A 21,606-nucleotide genomic window follows, 5' to 3' on the forward strand; every position below is an offset into this window, starting at 1 on the left:
CTGTTTATTTCCTTAGAATCTTCTCGGTGCTTTTGGAAATACTAACATCTGTTAATTCTGGGTAGTGGGCACATAGGCAGTTATAGTTCTCTTTGTATTTTTTATTTTCTTAAGTATTTAATTATAATTTCCCCTCCCCATTTCAATGAAAAGGCCCTGGAATCCCCCATTGGGTAGAGGGGAAGGTGGGAATGCGGAGAGGCCAGCACCGCAGAGTTGCCACTGAGTTGCTGGGTGGCCACATTGTCCCTGCTGGATTGTGAGTCCATGAGCCCAGCCTGTGAGGAAGGGACTGGAGAGGTTTTAGGGAACCCCTAAGGATCCAGCCAGTTTCAACAGGAATTGAGTACTTGCTGCTTGTCCTATCTTGAGGGTAGTGCCAGTTCCCAAACAAAACTCTAAGGCAGGAGGATGGGAGGTTTGCAGAAGAGAGGAGAAAGGTTACTTTAAACTTCAACTTCACTGAAGCATCAGTGCAATCGTTTTGCGTTCTATTCAACTTTATGTTTTTAAGTGGCTTCGGAAGGACAGCTATCCAGGTTGTCTTGTTTGAGTTGAGCAGACCAGCAAATTGACCTCTCTGTCTGGCTGTCTCCCAGGGCAGGGATCATGGCCTCCTCCTTACTGTCTGCCAGTGCAATTTCGGGATGTGGCTGAAGGGGCCATGCCATCTCTGCATGCCTGTTGAATGGACAGGCCCTGAGGCATGGAGCGTGGGCAGGGTTCTGTAAAGGGGTGACTCTCTGGGCCCCAGCCTCACCCCACATAGCCCAGCCAGGGAGGGCTTGACCGGGCAAGGGGTGGGTGCCATCCAAGAGGTGGGGGCCAGGGAGGTGTGTCTTCTTCTGTTCTGTACACAGGCCTCTGAGACACACCTTGAAAGGGAGGAACAGTCCCAGGACAGTGATTCCTCCTCAACTCACCCTGCCTCAGGGTTGCAGGAGTACTGCTTTAACATGCCTCAAAATGCCTGCCCTGGGCTTAGATTAATGAAGGAAGGATAACATCGGGAATAACAGCCACTACCACCACCATGACACCACCTTGGAATTTTGGATGTCTCTTCTGCCAGGTAGCTGATTTTGTCATCTAGCTAATGGGTAAAGAATGGATGCCTTTGCATGGAGTGTAAAGGAAAAATATTGGCCCCTCACCCTAGACCCTGTGGGGTGGGATGTTGGCAAGTATTTGGACAGGCCAGCTCTGGGTGGCTGGGAAGACCAGCAGGAAAGCCCACTTCTCTTGGCTCTGTATCATAAGTAATCATAAACTGATAAAGTAGGCTTTAAGGGTGTGTGCCTACATGTATGTATGTGGTATGCATGTATGTGTGTGAACATGCTGTGTATGAGCATGTGTGCCCACGCTTGCATGTATGAGTGTGCATGTGTTCAGGAGGGGTATGCAAGCAGGAGATAAGGATGAAGTGAAGTAGGGAGTAGACTTGTCTCAGGCAAGGAGACTGGCCTTGTCTTCCATGAGTGGGGGTGGAGGCAGTCAGTGAGCGTAGAAGTTGGTCAGGTGGGCCAGGTCAGGCAAGCAATGGGGACGGGGGATGGCAGTGGCAGAGGAAGGTCTGGACCTTGAACAAGTCAGGCCCTGCTTTGGTCCTTCAGGTGGGAGTGTTGCAGGCTGCACCTAGGCTGTGCAGTTGAGACTCACTGCCAGACTCACCTGGACCTGGGCAGCAGAGGCTGTCCAGTTTCTGTTGACAAAGGAGCTGGTTCTTCACCTTACTCTGGAAGTAAGACAGAGCCAAGGCACAAAGAGAAGAGAAGAGAAGGGGCTGACAGAGTGAGCAAGGACTCAACTCCTTGACTGGGCCTCATTGACTTGCTTCAGATCCCATGTCCTTCATGGAAAATATCAGCAAGTCCATGAACCAGGTCTTTCATTAGAGAACTGCAGCGAGGGATACTCATGGTTTTGGCCTAGTGGGGCCCTTCTCTCTAGAAAGGGTCAGCATAGTAAGTAAGAATCAGCACTCCACAGAGAGGGTGGGCTGAGAAGCCTCCACATGCCTGTGGAAATCCAAACGCAATTCTCCAGGACAGACTGTATTCAATAAAGGAAAGGACTCTTACTCAGAGTGGTAATTGGGTTTTGAGGATAAAGATACAAATCTGGGCCTTACTGAAGATAGTTATGTTAGCTTTTATATATGACACAAATTATGTTTACTTTTTTATGTATAATGCCAATTGGTTGTTTTGGTGATATTTTCATCTTATTCCTCATATTTGGGTACCATCACTGTCCACAAAGCACTTGGGCAGCACCGGTGGAGCCATGAAAACATCAGCTAGGACTCAGACTCAGTTTCTGGCCCTGCTGCCTGATCTTAGGGAAGCCTCTTCACCCTTCTCAGCCTCAGTTTCTCTGTTGGTAAAACAAGAAAGCTGCACTAGATCGTCCTTAATGTGTGGCCGGGTTCTAACCTTCAGAGATGCAGTGTGCCATGTGCACAAGCACCCACATGTGTGTGGGATGGTATCTGCGCGTGGCCATAGAATTGACATAAAGATCAAATGTAAACAACAACAGGAGTAGAAAATCTCTGTTTCTGAAAGAAATTCACTGTCAAATCCAACATTATTCACTTCTTAATTTTCCAGTATGCCTGACTTCGATAATATGTTCTGCTTTATACCAAAAGCCCAGAGGCATGAAATGGATTAGCTCTTGGAAAGTTGGGAGGTAAGTCTATTTTTCTATTGATTATAAAAGTCACATATTCTAATAGGGAAAATTTTACAAGTACAGAGAAAGCTGAAGAAGAAAATGAAAATTGGCTATAACATTACCACCCAGAGGACAGAGTTGTTAATATTTTATGTACTTCCTTTTAAACTTTCCTTGGCATATAAATTCCAATATAGAAATCTTAAAATTACAGAAAACTACAAATGTAACAAGCATGCACTATATAGTATATATATATATATATATATATATATATATATATATATACATGTATATATATATATATCTCCACCATCTAGAATCAACAGATGTCAATATAGATCACATTTATCATGTCTTTTTTACTTTCTAAAGAATTACAACATAGCATACAGTTGCAATCTCTGTAAGCCCCTACCCCGGGCCAGTTCCAACAATAATTGTGATTCCATGTGTATATTTCCACTCTGTGTTTTGGGGGCTTGTATGTTACATACTAGTATCCATGAGTAATTTAGAATATTGTTTTCTGTGCTTCTAAAATGTGTATAAAAGATATATTAAAAATTTTATTTTTCAATTTTTTGTGACTAAATTTTGCATTTTTGAGAAATATCAATGTTGATATTTAAGTGTGTATAGCATTTTATTGAATGAATATTCTAACTTTTGTTTAACTGTTCTGTGAATGGTGAATGTTTGAGTTTATATGTACATATGGATATACAGTTTATTATATAGGTTTTTACATTATGCTTTTTTCATGAAATATTTCATCATGAAAATTCTCTTGTATTATTGACAATTCTGAAAAAATATCATTTTTGAATATTGAGTATTACTCTATTTCATGAATGAAGCAAAGTTTATTTAACTGTTAATTGTGTGATCTAGTATTGTTCAGGAAAATCACTGAGCCATCCAATACTGTGGACCCACCTGAATAAATTTGAGTTTAAGGAAATGTGTGGCGTCTATGGGATTCAGGTGAACCATGATAGATTTCCAGCATTGCCTTTTACAAGCTGAGTGAGTTTAGCAAATTCTTTAACTTCTGGGAGCCTCCAGTCCCCACCTGGACCAAAGGGATCATAATAATATCCTCAGCTTTAGGTGTGCAGGGAATATTGAATGCATGGAAGGTGCTCAGTGCAGTGCCAGGCATATCATCTGCCAACATTGCTCATCATGAGTACAGGTATTTTTGCTTTTATGAGCAGCTTTGCAGTCAGGTTAGCACTGCTGGTTTAGTTAGCCATGGGGCTGGCACCACCTTGGCCTCTTCCCATTGGCTCACTCTCCTCTGGGGTCTTCTACATCTCTGGGTGGCTGCAGATGAGAGGGGGTGTGGTTAGTGAGGCCACAAGAAGATCTGTCTAACTGCTTTCCTCCCTCCCAGGGGGAGGCCTGGGAGCTTCCTGAGCCTTAACTTTACAGATGCCTTCCTTGTTATCATGGTGATAGGGAAGACTTCCCCAAAAAAGGCTTTTGTTTTTCTCTGTAATACTCCTAAATTTTTAAGTTTTTGCAATCAAGGATTCAAAATGGGGGGCGGGGGGGAAACCTGGCCTAGTAAGTGTGTTATCCTGTCCTGAGTCACTCATAGTTAATTTTACTTAAACTGGATTTACTCTATCAAAATTTGATCTTATTTAATAACCTGAAGATTTTTTGAGTACTAATCAAACATAAAGAACAAATCTACTTTTAGATTTTGAATAAAGGCTGAAGGCTTGAATATGGGATATTGTGATCTTCACATAAGAATAAGAGATTCAGTCAGCCAGAGAACAAAATCCTTGCTTCTACATATGCTGAAGGGGAAAGGGAAAAGGGAGACTTCTTACTTCCTCTCCACTTTCCCTCTTCTCTCAGAGACACCGCAAAACGAAGCAACCCTCCTCCCACATTGCTCTTCCAGTTGTGCAGAGGCAGTGAAATGAAAGGAGATTCCTGTTGTTCCCACGCCATCCCCTGTGTCCCTGCTCATCTGGAGATCTAGTTGGCAGAAGACCCTGGGCAGTGCCCTGGCCTTCCTCCAGTGCCTTCTTCTGACCTATCCTCTATCCCTTCCAGACTCTGTTCCTGAGCTGTTTCTCACTGTTGTCTCATACACTGCACAGCCCTGGTAGAAGACAGGTCTGCATGGGGCTTGTCTCTGTCCTGATGCGGTCTCTAGATCAACACTGCTTCACCTTTTTAAAAAAAAATGTTAAATTAACACATAATGTATTACTAGCCCCAGGGGTACCAGTCTGTCAATTGCCAGGTTTACACATTTTACAGCACTCACCATACGTACCCTTCCCAATGTCCATAACCCAACCACCCTCTCCCTACCTCCCCTCCCCCCCAGCAACCGTTAGTTTGTTTTGTGGGATTAAGAGTCTCTTGTGTTTTTCTCCCTCTCAATCCCATCTTGTTTCATTTATTCCTTTCCTACCTCCCAAACCCCCAACGTTGCCTCTCAACTTCCTCATATCAGGGAGATCATATGATAATTGTCTTTCTCTGATTGGCTTATTTCGCTAGGCATAATACCCTCTAGTTCCATCCACGTCGTCGCAAAAGGCAAGATTTCATTTCTTTTGATGGCTGCATAGTATTCCATTGTGTGTGTGTGTGTGTGTGTGTGTGTGTGTGTGTGTGTATCACATCTTCTTTATCCATTCAACTGTTGATGGACATCTAGGTTCTTTCCATAGTTAGGTTATTGTGGGCATTGCTGCTATGAACATTCAGGTGCACATGCCTCTTCGGATAACTACATTTGTATCTTTAGGGTAAATACCCAGTTCACGATCAGCCTCATTCCTGCACCCTTCTGAGAGGATGAGTCTTCCCATCTCCACTAAAGGCCACATTTTCTTGTGTTTTGGTCTCAGCCCCCTGATGTTTGTGAGCATATAGTTAACATTTATCCATTCCACACTCCCACCTCCACCCTCACTATGAGCTCCAGAAGAGCAGGCATTGATCTTTTATTCAAGGCTTATTCTTATTCAAGAATTTCTTATTCTTATCCTATGCTCAGGTGGACTTCAATAAATGTTTGTTTGGTGAGTGAGTACTACTGATTCTCAAATCTACATTCCATTCTTCTTGCTGGCTCATACACTAGTTGGCATCCCTGAGATGTGCCACAAGCAATCTAGACCCAAACTGATCCAAAACTGAAGCCATCATCTTCTTTCTTAACTTGGGACAGGTCCAGTGTCCCTCATTGCCCATTGCCTAGCCTAGAAATTGGGAGTTATGCTCAACTCTTTCTTGACTGAATGAGCATTCTCCCATACAATTCCATTTCACTTCCCACAAGTGTCCACTCTTGTTTCCTCTCCTAGGACTCAATGATGGGGTTTAGGCAGTACTAGTCTGGCTGATGACAATTTCAGACCTCTGGTTTGTGGAGCCAAGACAGGGCACAAGTGGGATTCTGTTCAGGCCACAGGGCCTTGGGAAAAGCTAGGGTAAAGTGGCTACTCCACCTTTACATCTCAGTTTGTATTGAGAAATAGATAAAGATAGGTGGATTCCACCTCCATCATGGTGTCCAGATCTCCTCAGTACCAGCAATAATTTGGCAAGCAAAAATTCTAAGCTTGCTGTATAACTTATGATGCAAGCATAATCTATTCTATAAAACTTTGCAAAGTAAGAAACAATAATTTCACCACTTAACAGAAAATAATGATCACCGAGATATTATACAAAAGCCAGCTACAAAAGGACTTAGCATATTCAAATAATATATCAAGAGAGGAAGCCATAAATAATATAGTCTTTATGGCACTTTATGGCAAAGGAGGCTCCCCACTCATTCATAATACCAGATCTTTCTTGACTTATGATAGAGTTATGCCTTTTTTAAAAGATTTATTTATTTATTTGAGAGAGAGAGAAAGAGAGAGTGTGCGCGCGTGAGAGAGTGGACACAGGGGGAGGGGTAGAGGGAGAGGGATAGTTTTAAGGAGATTTCAAACTAAGTGTGGAGCCTGATGCAGGGCTTTATCCCATGACCATACGATCATGACCTGAGCTTAAACAGACTTGGATGCTTAACTGACTGCACCATCCAGGTGCACTGATAGGGTTATGTCTTGATAAACTGACTGTAAGTTGAAATGTCATTTAGTTGAAAATGCATTTAATGCACCTAACATACCAAATGTCATGGCTTAGCTTCACCTACCTTAAATTTGCTCAGAACACTTATATTAGTCTATAGGTGGGTAGAATCACTAATACAAATTCCATTTTATCATTAAGTATTGATTGACTATCTCCTGTAATTTGTTGAATGTTATACTAAAAGTAAAAACCAAATGGTCGTAAGGGTAGAATTGTTGTCACTATGTGGGTTGTTTTCCCTTGTGATGCTGTGGCTGACTAGGAACTGCAATTCACCATTGCTGCCCACATCAGCAAAGGATAGTCCTGCATAATGCTAACCTGAGAAAAGATCAAAATTCAAAATTTGAAGCATAGTTTCTCCTGAATTTGTATTGCTTTCACACCATCCTAAGGTCAAAAAATTGTAGTTGAACCATCATATGTTGAGGACCCTTTTACTTAATAGTCCAATGCTCTAAGACAGACAAACAAATAAACTCGCTCTCCCTGAACTTAAATCCAATATGAGGAGCAGTTGGTGAGAACATCCCAGGACCTAATCCTGGACCATTATCATAAGGAACTCAGAAATATGAAAAATAATATATTTCTGATCAAATTGGCAAGTTCAACTCCGAAGTTTAGTGAAGATCAAATAAAGCCACAAGTAGCACCATTAATCAAGTCCCAGAAAATTGAGGGGGTTTTGGGAACTGGCACTTTCTGGCTTCAGAGCACTCATGCATGACCCCAAGAGAAAGGACTGTAAATAAATGATCAAGGTTGATAGTAGCTCAAGGCGAAGTTATCTGCTTTTATTTTTTAAGCATTCTCTCATTGCTGCTCCTTGATCTGAGGCTCTGCATCAGAGCCCTTTTTTGTGTCTGAGCTGAGAAGACAGTGAATCAAGGCATCCTGCTCCACCCAGGGAATAGTTTCTGTGTTCCCCAAGGACTGCACTGCACCCAGAATCTAATGCATGGTGCTCCTTTCTGCAGCTTGGCTTCCCCAAAGTCTGAGCAGGAAATGAAGGGGATAGGAGCTTTCAAAGTTTTCTTGGTCTACTGCAAGTGCCTTTAATTTGGGAGGGCCAGGAGAGCACTGCCCGAGGCCATGTACCCCTGACTTAAGCTTCAACTCTAACCTTGGCGCCAATTCCAATTATAGGTGCACAAGACTGCAATGGGGAGGTGGCTGCCAGTGGTGATAGGGAAGCAATCAGGATGTGGGTCATATAAGCCTGGTCAGTGAGAGGCTTTTAACAGTACTGCAGGCCACTCTGATTCTTTCTTCTGGTAGTTCTCTGCCTTTACAACCATATCTACCTTGGCAAGGGAATGGAGATGCCTTTTACTTTGGAACTTGACCACTTTGTTCTATTGCTTCCTCCCTCTTTCTGCTTCTGCTTTATCCTTATTATTAACCCCATAAAGAAACACAGTCTAAAGGACTTAATTACAGTTTGAGCTCAGACTTGTCCTTCAGGTCTTGGTTGAATGTCACCATCTGATGTCACTACCTTCATGGCCTGCTGAGGCCAGGTTAGTCACTCTGGCTGGGTCAGTATCACACACCTACGCTTCTATAAGGTTTTGTATATCAACCTTGGAATTGCTTGTTGAATCTTTTGTCTCTCCTACCAAACCACAGGCCCTGTGGGGTCAGTGACCCACTTCTAGACACATAACCATGGGCAGGGCCCTTGATCACAGTGCTTCAGACCAGGCCAGGCTATTTGGAGTTACACTGCCTACATGGGCCCAGGTTGCTCTCTTGGCCACATAAAGGACTTTAGGATTAACAGCTGGTTAATGGCACTGGGAAGTCAAGTTCCAGGGACCTTGGGGCGGGGGGGTGGTATGACTCTTAAATATGGAAGGGAGGAGGAGTTCAGCTATTGCCCTTGGCCTCTGGGGATGCCCTGGGTTGAAGAGGCTCATCCTTGTGGAAGAGAGTGCTGAGATGTTTGAGCTGCACCTGGATCACAGGCTGACTGCAGCAGGCTGAACAGTGTGTTTCTCATTGTCTCATGACCCACCATCAAAGTACTATTCAAGGTTGCTCAAGATGGGGCTCTACCTTGGTTCTGTTCTGTTGATTTACTTGCCTGTCTTTATGACAATACCATATTGTCTTAATATTACCATAGTTTACAATGTCTTGAAATCAGGGAGCGTTGGTCCTCTGGCTTTGACATTTTCAAAATTGTTGTGGATATTCTAGGTCCTCTGCACTTATGTCTGAATTTTATAATCAGTTTGTTCATATGTAAAAAAAAATTCTGTTGGGATTTTGATTGGGATAATGTCAAATCTGTAGATCAATTTGGAGAGAATTGATGTCTTAACAATATTGAGCCTTCTAATCCATGAACATGATATATGTCTCCTTTAATTTCTTTCGACAGTGTTTCATGATTTCCAAATCTTGTCAGATTCATCCCCATGTTTCATATTTTCTGATGTGGCAAGTGGCATTTCTTAAAAATTCAATTTATGATTTTTTATTCCTAATATATAGAAATACAATTGGGTTTTTTTGTACGTCACTCTTGTGACCTGCAAACTTGTTAAACTTACTTTTAATTTTATTTAAATTAAAATTAGGAATTAAAATTTTATCAGAATTTCTATATAGCTGATCATGTGACTAGAGATAATTTTACTTCTTCCTTTCCAAGCATTCTTTCTTTCTCTTGTCTTATTGCACTGACTCAAACCTCCAATGCAATGCTGATTGAAATGGTTACTAGATTTCCTTATCTTGTTCCTGATTCAGTGGGAATGTGTTCAGTTGTTCACCAATGAGTATGATTTTCTCGTAGGTTTTTTTTGGGTGCCCTTTAATGGGTAGAAGTAGCTCCCTTTCTGTTCATATGTTGCTGAATTTTTTTTTTTTTTAAATCGGGAATGGTTGTTGAATTTTTCTGCATCTATTGGGATGAACATACAGTTTTTCTGTTTTAATTTGTTAACATGGAGATTATGTAGATTGGTTTTTGAAAGTCATACCAATCTTGCAACCTTAGGATATACCCTACCTGGTCATAATGTATATTCATTTTTTATGCGTTATTGGATTTATTTACTGAAAAATTGCAAAGAATTCTTACATCTGCATTTATATGGGATATTGATTTACAGTTTTATTTCCTTGAAATGTCTTTTTCTGGTTTTGGTATTATAATAATTCTGGCTTTACACAACCTGTTGGGAAGTATGCCCTCCTTTTCGGTTTTCAGGAATAATTTGTGTAGAATTGCTATTATTTCTTCCTTAAATGTTTGATAGAATTAATTAGTGAATCCATCTGGGTCTGGAGTTTTCTGTGTGGAAAAATTTTGACTATAATTATGTTTCTTAACAGATAGAAGGATAAACAGTAGTTATCTTTTTTTTGTGTGTGAGTTTTTGGTAGTTTGCATCTGTCAAGAAAATTGTCCATTTCACCTAAATTTTCAAATCTGTTGGCATAAATATTTTTAATGATTATATTAGTTTCCTAGGATTTCTGTAACAAATTACCATGGCTTCAAAGAACAGAAATTTATTGTCTCATGGTTCTGGAGGGTAAAAGTCCAAAGTCATGTTTTTGGGAAGGTTGTTTCTTCTAGAAGCTCTAAGGAAAATCTGTTCTGCCTTTCTCCTAGCTTCTGGAGATAGCTAGCAATTTGTGACATTCCTTGGCTTATAAATTCTTTAGTAGAATCTTTGTGTCTGTCTTCACGTGATGTTCACCTTGTGTGCTTCTCTGTGCCAAATTTCCCTCTTCCGTAAGGTTAATAGTTATTAGATTTAGGGCCCAACCCAGTTTAGTATGACCTTACCTTAACTTGATCACATGTAAAGACACTATTCCCGGAAAGATCACATTGACTGATTTCAGGTAGACATGAAATTTTTGGGAACACTATTCAACCAGCACAATAATTCTTCTTCATTACCTTTTTAATATCTGTAGAATCTGTAGAAATATCACTTCTCTCATTCATGATTTTGGTAATTTGTGACTTCTCTTTTTCTCTCTTTTCTCCTGATGTCTGGTTAGAGATTTAACAATAGTAGTAATCATTCTGAGGAACTGGTTTTGGGTCTCACTGATTTATTTCTGTTGTTTTACTGCTTTTCTATTTCTATTATTTCCTTTATTCTACTTCCTTTGGGCTTAATTTTTTTTTTTAAGATTTTATTTATTTGACAGAGAAAGATCACAAGTAGGCAGGAAGGCAGGCAGAGAGAGAGAGAAGAGGAAGCAGGCTCCCTGCAGAGCATAGAGCTTGACGTGGGGCTCGATCCCAGGACCCTGGGATCATGACCGGAGCTGAAGGCAGAGGCTTTAATCCACTGAGCCACCCAGGCGCCCCCCTTTGGGCTTAATTTTCTCTTATTTTCTAGTTTCTGAAGGTAGAAGCTGAGATAATTGATTTGAGACCTTTCTTCTGTTTAAATATAGGTGTTTAGTGGTTTTGTTTACTCTTAAGTACTTCCTTAGTGGCATCTAGCAAATTTCAGTGTGTTGTGCTTTCATTTTTATTCAGCTAAAAATAATATTTTTTTAGGGTTTTAAATTATGTTTTGTTTATTTATTTATTTTTATTTAAATATATTGACATCAACATTATATTAGTTTCAGGTGTACAACATAATGACTTGATAATTATATATACTGTGAAATGATTGCCAAAATAGGCATAGTTAATATCTGTCATATCACATAGTTACAATTTTTTTCCTTGTAATGAGAACTTTTAAGATCTACTCTGTTAGCAACTTCTGTATATGGAATACCCAGTATTATTAATTATAGTGAACATGCTGTACATTATATCCTCATTATTATTTATTTTGTAATTGGAAGTTTCTACCCTTTGCCCAGCTTCACTCACTTCACTCAAAGCCCCAACTCCCACCTCTGATAACCACAATTTATTCTTTGTATCTGTGAGCTTGTGTTTGTTTGTTTGTTTGTTTTTAGATTTCACATATAAGTGAGGATGTCGGGGGTTTGTTTCTCTCTGCCTGACACATTCTACTTAGCATAATGCCCTCAAGAGGCATCTTTATTGTCACAAATGACAAGATCTTTTTTATATATCATTATTTTCTTTATCCTTTCATCCATTAATGGACATTTAGATTGCTTCCTATCTTGGCCACTGCAAATAATGTTGCAAAGGACATGGGAGTGCATATGTCTTTTCTAGTTAGTGTTTTAGTTTTCTTCAGATAAACACCCAGAAGTGGGACTGCTAGGTCATATGGTAGTTCTATTTTTAATTTTTTGAGGAACCTCCATACTCTTATCCATGGTGGCTGTACTAATTTACATTCCTGTCAACAGTGCATAAGGATTTCCTTTTTTCACCAACACTTATTTCTTGGCTTTTTGATAATAGTCATTCTAACAGGTGTGATGTTATATCTCATTATGATTTTGATTTGAATTTCTCTGATAATTTGTGATGTTGAGTACCTTTTTATTACCTGTTGTATGTCTTCTTTGGAAAAATGTTTATTCAGGTCTTCTGTCAATTTTTAAATCGGATTGTTTGCCATTGACTTATTTGAGTTCTTTATGTATTTTGGAGATTAACCCCTTATCAGATACATGGTTTACAAATATTTTCTCCCATTTGGAAGGTTGTATTTTCATTTTGTTGATTCTTTTGTTGTGAAAAGCTTTTTAGTTTAATATAGTTCCACTAGTATATATTTGCTTTTGTTGCTTTTGGTGTTTGATCCAAAAAATTATCACTAAGACTGATGTTAAAGAGCTTACTATCTATACTATCTCTTAGGAATTTTAAAAAACATTTTATTTATTTATTTCAGGGAGGGAGAGAGAGAAAGACAATGAACAGGGAGTGTTTATCCATTTATATTTAATGTGATTATTGGCATTATCAAATTTAAATCCATCATATTTTTTTATTGTGTAATGTTAGTCACCATAAAATACATCATTAGTTTTTGATGCAGTGTTCCAAGATTCATTGTTTATGTACAACACCCAGTGCTACATGCAATACGTGCCATCCTTAATACCCACCACGAGGGTCACCCACCATCTCACCTCATTCTCTTCTAAAACCCTCAGTTTGTTTCTCAGAGTACACAGTCTTTAATGGTCCCCCCTCTGATTTACCCCAACTCACTTTTCCTTTCCTTCTCCTAATGTCCTCTGTGTTATTCCTTAAGTTCCACAAATAAGTGAAATGTTATGATAATTGACTTTCTCTGCTTGAGTTATTTCACTCAGCATAATATACTCCAGTCCCATCCATGTTGATGCAAAAGTTGGATATTCATCCTTTCTAATGGCTGTGTAATATTTCATTGTATATATGGACCACTTCTTCTTTATGCATTCGCCTACTGAAGGGCATCTCAGCTCTTTCCATAATTTGGCTACTGTGGACATTGCTGCTGTGAACATGGGGGTACATATGGCCCTTCTTTTCACTACATCTGTATTTGTGCAATTGCAGGGTAATAGGCATTGGCCACAGTAACTTCTTTCAAGACACATTTCCAAAGTCATAGGAAACAAAAGTGAAAATGAACTTTTGGGACTTCATCAAGATAAAAAGCTTCTGCACAATAAAGGAAACAGTCAGCCAAACAAAGAGACAACCCATGGAATGGGAGAAGATATTCACAAATGAAACTACAGACAAAGGTCTGATATCCAAGATCTATAAAGAACTTGTCAAACTCAACACCCAAAAAACAGATAGTCATGCCAAAAAATGGGCAGAGGAAATGAACAGACAATTTTCCAATAAAGACCTACAAATGGCTAGCAGACACATGAAAAAATGTTCATCTTCATTGGCCATCCAGGAAATTCAAATCAAAACCTCATTGAGATACCACCTTACGCCAGTTAGAGTGGCTAAAATTAACAAGACTGTAAACAATATGTGTTCAAGAGGATGTGGAGAAAGGGGACCCCTCTTACCCTGTCGGTGGGAATGTAAATTGGTGCAGTGTGGAGAGTCCTTAAATCCATCTTCTTGCTTTTGGTTTTCTGTTTGTCCTATCTGTTCTCTGGTCTCCTTTTCATCCTTCTCTGTCTACTTTGGGATTTATTAAATATCTTAAAAATGACTTTATGCAATCTTCTTTGTTGGCTTTATCTTATTATTTTTGTGGTTGCTTATAATTTTACTTCTCTAACTTCTCTTGGTCTCATCTGCACTTGCACAAGCTTGAGCTTCAGTGTCTTCCAAAATTTTATGCCTCTTCTGTCTCACCTTAATCCTAGCTCTGATTTTTAAGTCTTTATTTGCTAACTCAAACCTCTATGAAGTTGTAGGTTGGATTTGGTTGATTTTTCTCTTCATTGGGAGTTCTATTTTCTTGCTTTTTTGCATGCATGTGAATTTTTATTAGTTCTGGACATTAAGAATTTTACCTTGTTGGGTAGTGGATATTTTTGTATCCTCTTAAATATTCTTAAGTTTTCCTCAGAACACATTTAAGTATTTAGAAACAGTTTGATGATTTTGAGTCTTGATTTGAAGATTCTTTTAGGAGCATGCATCTTAAGCATCCTTAACTTCTTAGGTCTAGTATTTACTATTACTGAGGCCCCATGAATTTCAGTGTTTTTAGTATGGTTGTTGAGAACAGGCACTATTCCCAGTCTTCTTTTGATGCCAGGCACCGTTGCCTCCAATCCTTGGGGTTTGTCTTTTCGTGGCCTTGAATAGTTTGCTTACAAGCACATGCTGATCAGTTCTCAGCTGAGGAGTTGAGACAGGTCCTCTGTGGTCATTAAGAATTTTCTCTCTTAGAAGCTCTTTTGTACTCAGCACTGTTCTGTAGACTCTGGTGGACTTCCTGGGTTCACCATTCCATCTCTTCAACTTATGGAGTATGAAAGGCTCCTCCTTAATATTTATTTATTTATTTATTTATTTATTTGACAGAGACACAGCAAGAGAGGGAACACAAGCAGGGGGAGTGGGAGAAGGAGAAGCAGGCTTCCTGCCAAGAAGGGAGCCTGATGTGGGGCTCCATCTCAGGACCCTGGGATCATGAACCAAGCTGAAGGCAGCTGCTTAACAACTGAGCCACCCAGGGGCCCCGGCTCCTCCTTAATTTGAACTCCTATGCTTTGCCTTGGAATTTGAACGTCCAGGATTATAAACTGGGGCGACTTTAGGTCTTGCTTTAATTTTTTTCTCTATCTCTCAGGAATCATTAACTTCTGTTGCCTTGAGTACAGTGTCTTGCAGATCTTTGTTTCACTTATTTTATCAGTTTCTTCTGCTGTTATGTTTCAGGTGGGAGGATAAATCCAGTCCTTGTTACTTCCTCTTGGCTGTAAGCAGAAGTCCCTATCTTACCCATATGAAAGCCCAGTTTTAAGCATACATACCACTTCTACTTAAAACCTACTTGTAGGGGTTACCTGGAGGAACAGAAATTTACATTCTCTTCAGTTTGTTCCATCAGAAATATGCTCTCATCATCAAAAAACTTTAAACTCTAATTTTGTTACTTGAAAGTCAGAGCATAATTTGTCAATGAGTCATTATAAATTTCAACTGGTGGTTTTATCACATATGAATAAAAATAATCACTTTATAAATGTTTTATTTATAAACTATAAATTTATTTAACTGTTCACGTCTATTACACACAAACACCTATCACATATTTAGGGATGTTGATAGAGAGAGAGAGAAAAGTGCACTGGATTTTGAACAGGATAGATTTGGCTTTTTGAACCTAGTCAACCAAACTCCCCTACCCTCTCCATCCCTGTTTTGTAAGCATTAAATGAGGTATGTGAAGTTCTAGAACATTCAGTAGGTGTTAATAGCTTCCACACATCTCTCCTCTCCCCAAACTCACTATAACCCACTTCTACTTTCTCATTTTATGTAATTTCTTCTGGCTGAAAAAACCACGAACAATAAGATATCAGGGTTATTTCTGAAATACACTGAAATCCCTTTCAGGGTGAGTATTGGGTGGGTAGATTAACAATGTTTTGTAGTCAGTTCTGGGAGCAGCATTTTGCCATATAGAGTTGTTTTTCTTCAGGGAATGCACTTTCCCTTAGTGGTAGATCTGAGTCATCAGCACATTTAAGGAATCATAGCTTCTCAGAGGAGCCAAGACCTTGAAGGATTAGAGGAATGGTGCAACTCTGGCTCCCTGTTAGAGGCTGGGGTTACCTGCAGAGGAAAGGTGATTAGAATGAGCCTGTGGAAGGCAGTAGTAGGTCTGGATTTAGAATCTCCTGTTTCCTGTTGCTGGGATTACTCTTGTGCTGTGAAGAATTCTATCCCCTCAGAGAATGTGTTTCACACAACTAGAAGCAGTTAATTAGAGTCATTTGGGGTTCATCTGCACTGTGACTGAACTAGTGAGGGACTCAAATGCTTTCAGTGTCATCTCAGTTCTGTTGGCAGCAAAGGACAAACAGAAATCACCTGATTGTGTCCATTCTCTTCTTATGTGTAAGATAAGGCCTGCCAAGTTAGTCCTTGTTACCATGAATTCACAGTTCAGTATCTCCTTCCTTCTTCACTAAAAAAAAAAAAAAAAAAAAAAAATCACACACTTTTCTCTATTAACCAAAATGTGAAAGTTGGAGTTAGAAAGAAGAATTTTTAAATTTCCATAGTGTCACCTACCAAAGATAATCACTGTTAACATTTGGGATACTATTTCCCATTAAAAAAATATGATGGTTTTTTGCTTTCTGTTTTTTTTTTTAAATTAATTATTTGTTTGTTTATTTAAAAGCTTTATTTATTTATTTATTTATTCATCATAGAGAGAGCACAAGCAGGCAGAGTGGCAGGCAGAGGCAGAGAGAGAAGCAGGCTCCCTGCTGGACAAGGAGCCCGATGTGGGACTTGATCCCAGGACCCTGGGATCATTACCTGAACCGAAGGCAGTGGCTTAACCAACTGAGTCACCCAGGTGTCCCTCTGTTTTTTTTTGTTTTGTTTTGTTTTTTGTTTTTTTAGATATTTATTTATTTGAGAGAGACAGAGAGAGACAGAGAGAGTCTCAAGCAGACTCCAGCAGACTCCCCACTAAGTGTAGAGCCTGACATGGTGGGGGCTGGGCTCAATCCCAGGACCCTGAGATCATAACCTTAACCAAATAAGCCACCCAAGGGTCCTTGTGTATGTGTATGTGTGTGTGTTTAACTATGTGACCATAGTCCATATACAATTTCATGTTTTGCAGTTTTCTTCTTACATTGCAACAGAAGTTTTCCCTAAGGTTATTATAAATTCCTTGTAAAAATAATTTTAGTGGCTATAGAATATTAACAACTGGACTTATAACTTCTACTATAACTGAATTCTAGGACTGAAACTACTAAAGAAAGGTCTAGACTGTTTGATAACATATTGTTTAAATAACAAAATAACGTATGAATATTATATAAACATGTATGAAGAAAATAATTAAATGTCCAAAAGAACAGAAAATAAAAACATGTAGCCACGTTCTGCACCTCTTCTAACCCATGATCCTCTGTTAACCATTTATAACTTCTGTTTTTCTGGAAATTGCTTCTCCAACTATAAGGAAAAGTATTCAAAACTCCTATTTAGTAATTTCAGTCCTCTTACTCAGTAACAGTAAAAGATATACATCCAACTATCTAGATACCTAATAAATTGCCCAGATAGGTATCATGCAGCCACTAAAATTATTTTATAAAGACTTTGTAATAAACATGGAATCAAGCATGCCTCTATTCTTGATTTTTCAACCAAGACCCATGTATTTAGTCCTCCATATTAAAGTGAAGAATTTAGCTTACTTAAGGTATCCAGTACTTTTCACTTTTTCCTCCTCTCAATTTTTAATATTTATGCTATTACAATTGCTTGTTATTTTGATGAATTTGAATTATGTGCTTACACATCTATTTCTTGGCTTGTCCACTCCTGAGGCATCTTATGGCTCTTGCATCACACAAGAGGAAAAACATGCACTTCTCTGCTTCTTCCCAGCTTCCTTTCCTCCTTCCCACTGTCGATGTCTTGAAGCATCACCTCTTTACATGACAGGGTTGATAAGTTGTCAGTGAGGTTGTTACTGATCTTGGAGCTGCATTGACCAGACTTGCACTAAAATCGGAAATCCAGCGGTAGAAGGACCAGCCAATACTATACATTCCAGGAGAAGGTGGCGGCATAAATGTCCCTGTTCAGTAACTGCATCCCATGAGATCTGTTTACCCAACACAGTGGGTCAACTAGAGGGACACTGGCCATGCTTTCTGCTGCTCATCTTTTGGAAATCTCATGCTTTCATGGAAGAAGTGCTCACTTGAGTTGGGGTAAGGAAAACACTGGCAGCAGCTTCCTTCCCCCATTTCCCCCCCTGCCTGTGCAGAAAGCTCCTCCTTCTTAGGAGCTGCGTAGATGGATTGGGGGTCCCGCTGAGGTGGGGGCTCCCAGGAGCAGCTAGTGGTGGGTGCCCATTCCCTTGATGATCCCTGGGTACAGGCCGGCTCCGACTGCTTCTTCCACTGCTGGCTGGGGAAGAGGCTCAGTGACTGGGATCTCAAGTTCTGGTCAGGAGACTGGTAGGATAATCCCTCTCAGGGCTACATGAGGGGCATGGGTGGGAAATGCATTGGGGTAAAGCCTGGCAAACAGTTGAGTGTCCTTGTGCTGAGCAGGACCCTGGCTTATCCTAGGCCATGTGGTATCCATGTTCTCCCTGACAGGTCCATACCCAGAGTTTGTTTCCGCTTGTGCCTGTCACTGTTCTAGTTCCTGGGGACGAGAACAAAAAGGAAGAGAATCCCTGTAGGATTTGAAAGTCTTGGAGAGGCAGACAACAAGCAAAATCAATGCCATTTATGGTGTGGGGCATCAGAAGTTGGTAGGTGTGACGGATAGTGTAGCACAGGGAAGGGGAGAGGCCTAGGTGGGCATAACCTGGATCCCGCTCTCCCTCGGCCTCCCCACTGTCCCCCTCTCCTGCATTGTACCTTCCCTACTCTTCCCTATGTTCCCAATCCCTGTGCAGGGAGCTTCCTGGCAGCCTTGGGGGTGATGGAGAGACTGTTGCTGTGAGAGGAAGTATGTCCCCCAGCTCCAGTCTGCTGGAAAGGAAGGGCAGGAGAGGGGGTTAGCTCAGGGTTCCCTCATGAGACCTTCTGGAGGGTGTCCCAGGCACACCTCTCAGCTGCCAGGTTGGCTCTTGGACTGGGCTTCTTTTGCAAGGAGGAAAAGAGGGTACATCTTCCTTCCTTGGTGGGTGCAGCCCCAGAAGGCAAACTGGGACTGGGTGCTTGTGGGACTGCTGGCAGACAGTGCTCTCAGCATTACCGGGGAAGTTGCCAGCACAGGCAGAGATGGTCCCAGGCTCCCTAGCCACCAGCTTTATTGCTTCAGTCCTCAAATAACCTGCGAAGCCTCTTTGGTGAGATGGGAGTCTTCCTCCCCAGTTGCTGTGGCCTGGCATGAGGCTGACTCAGTCATTCAATAGGCACTGACTAGATGTGCCAGGCTCAGGCTCTGTGTGGGTGTGACCCTGTGCTGCATGCCGCCACCAGGCACAGAGAAGGCCCTGTGGGTTCTACCTGGCTGTCATCATTCCTCATCAGTCCTACAAAGCGGGAGGATTGGGTGAGGGCTCTGAGAGGGTACCAAGAAGGATGTGGGGAAGGAGGAGAGAGCCATTGTAGGCAGGGCAGTGCATGGACACAGCAAGGGATGGTACACAGAGACCAGCCTGGGCACCTGAGTTGGTGGGAGAAGAGAATCGAGATATTTCCAGGACAGCTGGGGATGTCTTTTCATTATTCTTTTGCTCAAAATAGAAATATCTTCCGAAATCAAATTTGACAGGCAGCCTAGGCATTTTGCCTGGGCTGTCTGGAGGAACTGGCTTCTTCGCCTACAGATACTTTTTTTCCTTCCAAAGGAAGAGGAGGTAACATTCTGCTGGTTTAAAAGAAAGTGGGAAGAGGGAGATGTGCAGTGGATGAATTTAGAAGGGTGAGGCCAGGTAAGGTGGGCAAGGGAAGCTAGGATAAAGCCGTTTGGTAGTCAGAAAGGCTGAGAAGGCCTGTACTTACAATTTTGCCCCCTGTCTCCTCCCCTAGAAAAGTGAGTCTTGGACCCCGGGTGCTCAAGGATGCAGCCCCACAGCATAGGCCCCTGGCTCAGATGTCAACGTGAAGACAAGAAGAAAGGTCAGTGGGAAAACCAGGGAAGCAAGAAGAGACAGAGGCAGGGACAGCATGTCAGGCACTTGGGATAGGGGGCAGGGAATGAAGGAGGGGTAGTCAGAGATAGCAACAGGGAGACTCCAGACCAGAAAGCAAGAACTCAGGTCTGGTTCAGTCACTGCTGTCTGAAAGATTGAGGTGGTATAGACCTTTCTTGCCCTTGCTTGGGTGGTCCAGGCAGCAGCTCTGGGTGAGGCTCTGCATTGTCCCTCTCACCCTCTGTAGCTCCAGACCCTCCATCTGGGATGCCACCTGTTCTCACTATTCTCCCTGGGGCTGCTCTGGGTGAACACCAATTCTAAGTGGGGCTCCTCTCTGGGTTGCTTTCTCTCTGCTGGGGTGGGGTGGGCAGCCCAGGGCTAGAGCTTCTCCTTAGTGGAAGTGCCTAGAAGCCTGAGCCTTCCCCTGTCACCACTGCTCACCAACAGGGCTTGGACCTAAGAAACATGATGCAGGCAACCTATTGTTGCAACAAGAACAGAAGTGCTTTCTTTCTGGGTCTTGAACCTAAAATGAGGAAAATAGTGCCTAAATCCTACATTTGGAAGATGAACAAAAATAGTTCACTAAATGCTCAGGACAGTGCCTTGTAAAATGTGTCCCTTCAGAGGGGAGAGCTGTGACCCCTGAGACTGGGAGCCACTGTGCCCTGTGCTCACAGACCTTCCAATGCTCACAGACCTTCCAATGCACACAGACCTTCCAGTCTTCTTGTTACTGAGGCCTTCAGCAGGTGAGTAGGTGGGATGGAGCCCCTCATGGCCTGTAGTGGTCCAGACACTCATCTGCCTGGCTAGCTTTGGTTTCTGTCTCTTACTATTCCAGACACTCATCTGCCTGGCTAGCTTTGGTTTCTGTCTCTTACTATTCAATGGCCACCTGTGTTCTACACTAGCCAGCCTTGCCCCTCCTCTGGACACACAGCCAGTCACTGACCTCCATGTAGTGCTGGTCTGTACCCTGCGCTCAAGGCTGGTGAAGATGACCTGAATGGCCAATGATAGTACTGCTGGCTAGCCATTAGGCAGAATGCAGTCCAGGGACCTATGGAGAGAGAAGGAGGGGGGTAGGTCCTCAGGGCAGAACTCTGGCATCCTCCTAGCTGACATGAAATGAATAGGAGAGTATCAAGGGGAGAGCACTTGAAGGTGTTCCAGGTGCAAAAGCGACAGGTGCAGAGGCTTGGAGGTGCAGACCCACCAATGCACATGGTTGGAGGGTCCAGGCAGAGGTAGGTGAAGGTGAAGAGGAAGGGAAGGTGGAACTTGAATCTCTAAGGCAGGTTGGGAAGGCCCAGGGGTCTGACTTTGCCTACTCTATGGGGCCAGGTAAAGAGGAGTGTGCCCAGATGGCAGGCTCCTATACTGTTCCTCCATGGCCCAGCTTCCCCAGCCACCCCTGACTCAAAAGGAGTGATGGCTATCTTTCCCAGCCCCCATGGGCACCCTCTGCTATGCCTTGAGCCACTTGGCCCCATTAGTCTGCTCTTCCCTGGGCTCTGAGTTCAGTCATGTCTGCCCTGCCTCTGAATGCCTTTTGCACCTGTGCAGGGCCTGTGGCACACTTGATGTGTATGTGTGG

General features: G+C 41.8%; 1 long non-coding RNA gene across 1 annotated transcript in view; it reads left to right on the forward strand.

Annotated features, from left to right (window-relative positions):
- Positions 1 to 1,140: 1,140 nt before the first annotated feature.
- LOC131826883 (uncharacterized) overlaps positions 1,141 to 21,606 on the forward strand; it is a 198,370-nt gene continuing 177,904 nt past the window's right edge. Inside the window, exon 1 of the long non-coding RNA XR_009351794.1 lies at positions 1,141 to 2,697. This is a non-coding gene — a long non-coding RNA (uncharacterized LOC131826883). The remainder of the gene's footprint in view (positions 2,698 to 21,606) is intronic.

This window comes from Mustela lutreola, chromosome 3 (assembly GCF_030435805.1).
Source record: "Mustela lutreola isolate mMusLut2 chromosome 3, mMusLut2.pri, whole genome shotgun sequence".
NCBI lineage: Eukaryota > Metazoa > Chordata > Mammalia > Carnivora > Mustelidae > Mustela > Mustela lutreola.